Genomic DNA, 5,913 nt, shown 5'->3' with positions numbered 1-5,913 from the left:
TACAAATAGCTTGCAAGCGAATCATTTGGGGTTACCCTTCACTGTCAACAAAAAATAGCTCATTCCAATATCCAGTTAAAGGAAAAAAAAAAAAAAAAAAAAAGCCCAGCAAAAATAAAGTCATGCCCATGGCACCAGCAAAATGTTACTTTCAGTGAGGAACATAGCAAGACTAAGACATATGAACGTATATGAGGAGAATTACACATTCTTGAACTTGTTCTAGAACCTAGAAGAAAGTTTGGGGAAAGAGCATAACTGCTAATTTAAGAAAACTTCAGGCGGAAAAGTCTGGCCAAATCCAACCACCGGTCACATGGCTTCAGCTCCCCATGCCCCTCCAGGCCTTCCCAGCCACTGAGGGAAGCGGGCAGGTGGAGGAGCTGAGGAAAGGAGCATCGCCCCTCTGCACGTGGAAGGAGGCCGGGTCTCCAGAGGCTCTGCTCTGTCCCAGGCCTTTTCAGCTCTTGTGGGCCGCGCACTGATTCAGCCCCATGACTTGAAGGTAGCAGCCCTGAGCTCCTCCTAAATGGGGAACCTGAGCGCAGCGGCAGCAGTGAAGACTCTGCAGCGGTTTGGCTTCAGGGCCTTTGTAGGGGCCCATTGTTCCAGGCCGCTTGCCTCACTGATGAAGAAGATAGAAGACGTCCCAAAGACTCCCCAGGGTTCTGTTTTCTGGGTTTAGTCTGTGACATCCAAATCTCAGAACTGACTGTACTGTCTGCGAGGGATAGGCGGCCGCGGTGGCAATTGCTGTGGCTGTTGCACCAATGATGAACACATCCAAAGAAGAAAGCGGCATCTGTTCTCTTAAAAGCTGCCCTTTAGGGCCGGGGAGATGGCTCAGTAGAATAGGCGCTTCCCTGGCAAGCGCAAGGGCCTGAGTTCAATCCCTGGTCCCACCAAAAAAAAAAAAAAAAAAAGAAAGAGGAAGAAGAAGAAGAAAACCCACTGGGGGACCCTTCCTGTCCTTCTCTCAGATCTCTCAGCTTTCTTTCCCTTAATAAATATGTTCTGCTTATAAAAATAAAAGCTGCCGTTTTAAACCTTCATAGAAAATGAACTGGACGGCAGGATTGAAGACCGACAGCAACGAAGGAAATGGGCCCGTTCCACAAAGCCAAGACACCTTCATCTCCAAGGATCTGGTGAAAAACATCAATAATGCCTCTGTAGTTGGTTGGTACAACATCTTCCTTCCGGAATTTCGCCCCTTACAGCTTCAGCCCGGTGTTTACCACTCACAGCGGAGTTGTTAGCAACACATTCACCACTCCTGCAACAAATCCAACCACCAGACCTTTTCCAGCAGTAGAATGTTGACCTTCGACCCAGGTTGCTTTGAGGCTATGACAAGTGTAGAAATAGACAGAACTGGAGTACCTGAGACTGGAAATAACTGGAAAGCACCCTCGGTACGGTGACAGGAGGCCTTCTGCCTTAATGATCTCCAGCAGCAGCACCACGTGTGTAGTTTTGGACTTTCTTTTCTCATCAACCTGAAGCCGAAGTCTAGCTGTACCCAAGGGAAAAAACACTGTCACTGCAGTCCCACTTCCCACGGCGCCTGACACGGCACTGACCAAGCTCTCGTAGGACAGCACAGAGTCCACTGACGTGGCTTCCTGCAGGCTAGCCACACTTTTCTCACAGGCCGCTCCACAGGAGTTAGGAAGAAGCGCTGGGAACCTGGCGTGACCACTACAACTCCCTGTTGCTTTGGATTAGGTGTAGATTTAACTTAAATTTTGTGCCTGCCATTCACAGATATTCTTTAACTTCATCTTATAGCTACTAATGTTTTCCATTCAAAACGGTACTTATGGGCCCAGTGGATTAAAGCACCTGCAAGCAGGCCTAGGGGCCGGGGGTTCAATCCCTAGGCCTGCTGTGCTGGCCTCGCCCCTAGGGCACGCTGAGATAGCAATTGAGATGGGGCATGGTGGCGCTGGCCTGTAATCCCAGCTCTTGGGAGGCTGTAAACAGGCGGATCACTATGAGTTCGATCTAGTAGTGAGACCCTGAACACCCTGTAGACCCTTCCCTAAAAATACAAAAACAAACAAAAAACAAGAACAAAAATCCCACCACTTATATCAGTAACTTCAGGTTTTCTATTAAATATAAGTAAAATTGTGACCTGCAATTTTACTTATAACTGTAAGCAAAGCTCATTCATCATGTACACACTTCAAATAAGCAAATAACTAGTTTCATTTAGTTCTATATTTGAATTTTTATAAGATAACCCAGGTTTTTATTTTCAGAGTTGGCACATATTTTCATTCATCAATTTACAGAGATATATACTATTAAAAGAGGGACTTTTAAATAATTTTGTTTGTTTTTTTACAAGAATTAATTTCCTATTTTAAAAGATTTGTCTTGATATATTCACCTTGACATATTGATTGCCAATAATTAAATGATATTTTGTCCCTATCTTTTCTCATTTAGTATGAATAACATTTTTCATACACAGAATTGCCATTTTAATCTTATCAACGCAAACCCAAAATGCCAAAATGTCTAGTTACTTTGCAAGTATGATTTTATTGAATCTCCTATGTAAATGTGTAGCTGCTTGAAAAAATGTCCTTCAGAGTACCTTCAGTAAATAGAAGACGATTCCAATTTAAATGTCCTTTTGATATCTGCTCTGATTATCATTGCCTTATTGACTTTGTGACTTGCCACGAGGAGGCACCAAAATGTAAAAGAGAAGAAAATAAGTGGCTGCAATAGCTTTATGCCCAAGAATATTTGAAACACATATTTGTTTCGTGGGTTCAAGGGTGTACATATAGCAGCATAATGTCATAAGATGTAGATCAGTTTTTGATGTATTTATAGGTGCCAAACACATATTAACTAAAGGAATGAAACTCAGAACTTTCAAAGGATGCTGTAGTTCATGAGGGTGGCACAGCGCACAGGAGGAGCGAGTACTTGGGGTTCATGTCCAGTTTGACCTCGAAGAAGGCCCAGAAGGGCTGCATGAATGGAGACCCCTGAATGTAAGAATCTTAGGAAAAACAAAACAAAACAAAACAGGAACTGAAGCTTACGTGGGTTTTTATTGGTAGAATCTGGAAGCACGTATAAAGGACAAAAGAAGAACATCTGTGCAGGAATTGACACAAAGAATGAGGAAAAGACTGGGAAAGGTCAGGGTGTCCTGTTCCATGACTGACATTGGGGTTAACCTGAGTAATAAATCCAAGTGTGGGCAGAACGAGGGCAGAGCTGTCATTCTTTATGTCATGCTTGGATCCTACTGGGGCTTGTGGCCCTCTGGGCTATCTTTTAATCTCCCACAGTGCATTCTGAGAGGTTTTGGGTTTGTGGCTCCAAAATCCCCTTATCTCTGCATACCTATCTCATACATACCTCTGGACAATCGTCTCACAGGTCCTCCCTTTTTGTATTAGACATGAGTTTTGTTTTGTTTTTTGTTTTTTGCGGAACCGGGGATTGAACTCAGACCCTTGCACTTGCCAGGGAAGTGCTTGTTCCACTGAGCCATCTCCCTGGCTCTAGACATGAGTTTGAGAATGAAGCACAGGGCGATGGGAGGAGGGATACTGAGCCTGGTGGAGAAAGGCCATCATGACCTCAGCATGCACAGTCGATGAAATAGGATACAGAGGGCTCTTAGGACTGCAAGAAAGAGCAAAAAGAGAATTATTCCAATGGAATCCAATGCAAAGATTGAGATCAGAGGACCAGTTTGTAGGGCTGAGCCAGTAGACAGTATCATGGAGATGACCATCAAGCCTCCATTTGAAGATTATGGGGTGGTGCTATAAATCTTCCCTGAAAGTCAGTAATTTCTGCATCTTATTTTGGATGAAAAGCATGGTGGAGAAGACATTGGACTTCTCCCAAATGAATGTTTAAAAGGACTAAGAGTAACACACATCGAGTGAGACCCAGTGGCACAATTCAGCTATGTCCACAGGGCCTGCTAATGCTTGCTGAACCAGCCAACAGCTGCCTCAAGGGCATTAAGTCTTTGCAGCATCTCTTTATCAACAATAGTTTGAGTCAGTAATTCCAAGAAAACATTCTGGAAATAGCTAGTCATGGTTTGAGCAGTTTGGATAGAGTTAGTCAAGTGATGGCTGGCCTGGCTGCAATAGCTAATGGCTGACCCTATTAGAATAGCAGCAATCAAAAAGTCCCCAAAGTGCTGAGATAATTTGTTCAAGAGCAGAGTCTCCCATCCAATCACATGTGAGATGAGTGGGGAATCAGACATCAGCCTGTAGTCAAGCACAAAAATATGAGTAATAATTAAGAAATATTATTAGTGACACATGGAGTGAGCCATGTGGGGTATGCTTTTGATCTTTATTTTTTTTGCATGCATTTGATACAGGGTCTCACTGTGCAGTTTGGACTCCTAATGATCCTCCTGTTTTCAGCCTCCCCAGTGCTGGGATTACAGGCATGTGCCACCATGCCTGGACTCGGTGGCTGGCTCAGCGACCCGGGGGCAAGGCCAGCACGGCATGTGGTGCTCGGGATTGAAACCCAGTCCCTGCTCTTGCCTAAGCAGCCGCTTATCCCACTGTGCTGTCTCGCTGGCCTGTCATGTGAAGGCAAGGTTATAGTGAAAGCCTTAAAAAGTCAGTAGTGAGGAGAGGATGAAATGTAAACAGTGGAAATGGGGTCCTCTTTAGAGGCTCAAAATATATAGGCAGGAAGTAAAGATCCTGACACAATCAGAAGTATCATTAGCAATCCATGAGAGCTTATCTATATGTTGAGAGCTGCTGAATCTGACAATTTGAGGAAAGAAAGGAGTAGCTAAACACCATAAGGCTTTTTTTTAAGAGGCTCTAAATAAGTGCCAAAAGAAAGACATGAGAAAGGTCCACCAAGTCCAGGATCCCATAAGGGAGGCCCACTGCTGTATTTACAAGGTAAATTATAATGGTAGATGGAATTGCACTGTGACATCATCAGATAATGGGGTCCCCAGTGTTCTAAGGTCAAATTATAAGCAGGATGAATAACAGAGAGATTGGTGGCCTGACAGAAGTCATCTCCAAATGTAGGTCAACTCCTATAGGTACCCACAAGAAAACTACTAGAATATTGAGTTTAGGAAGGTGACTGCCAGACACAGGGAACCTAGGATTCAGGCAGTATTGATGGAAAATTGATGATGGGCCCCTTTAGCACAGTTGAGCCCAATTAAAATATTCATATACTGCAGTGGATTTCTAACTGGTGGTCAACTTATTACACCCAGCTGAATTAAACTAGCATGGTGCTGAGTGCAGGAGGCCCACCTGAGGATTGCTGTCTGCAGCATAAAAGGCAGAACCGGAGAAGCTGCCAAAATGCTGTTAGGGAAGCTGTTTGGAGAAGCTGTTTGGAGAAGCTGTTGGAGCTGCTGTTGGAGCTGTTGGAACCTGCTAGTTCTCTTGGGCTGTTCTGCCGGAGGATCTTGTCATGCTGGCTCTCCCGAGGAACTGTGGAAGAGCTCTGGTCCTCATCTTGAGTTTCACTTCCTGGCTTCAGAGGAGAAGATGGTGCACTGCTCAGCCTCAGGGAGAAGCTAGTCACATTGGCTTTCCTGATGGGAGCTCGGCCCTCCTCATCACTGGAGGAGCTCGGGACCTCACTGTTGCTGAGGATGGCTGCGGTATTTTTAGGGAGCTCTGGTGCTTACCTTAGGCATTGCTTCCTGGCTTCAGTTCAGATCCCTCAGCCTGCTAGCACAGATCCTTCATACTGCTGGCATAGACTTCCTAGCTTCCCCCACTGACCTTTGCACCTTTCTGGCACTGATCCATGAAGTAGGACCCCAGCCCTCAGCTGGATTTTTTAGTATTTAGAGTGTGGATAGATGTCCTGCATTTGTTGTACATGAGTCTTTTTAAACTAATATTATAAAATGTG

Source organism: Octodon degus, unplaced genomic scaffold (assembly GCF_000260255.1).
Source record: "Octodon degus isolate 3935 unplaced genomic scaffold, OctDeg1.0 scaffold00139, whole genome shotgun sequence".
Lineage (NCBI taxonomy): Eukaryota > Metazoa > Chordata > Mammalia > Rodentia > Octodontidae > Octodon > Octodon degus.
Note: the sequence above shows the minus strand (reverse complement) of the source record.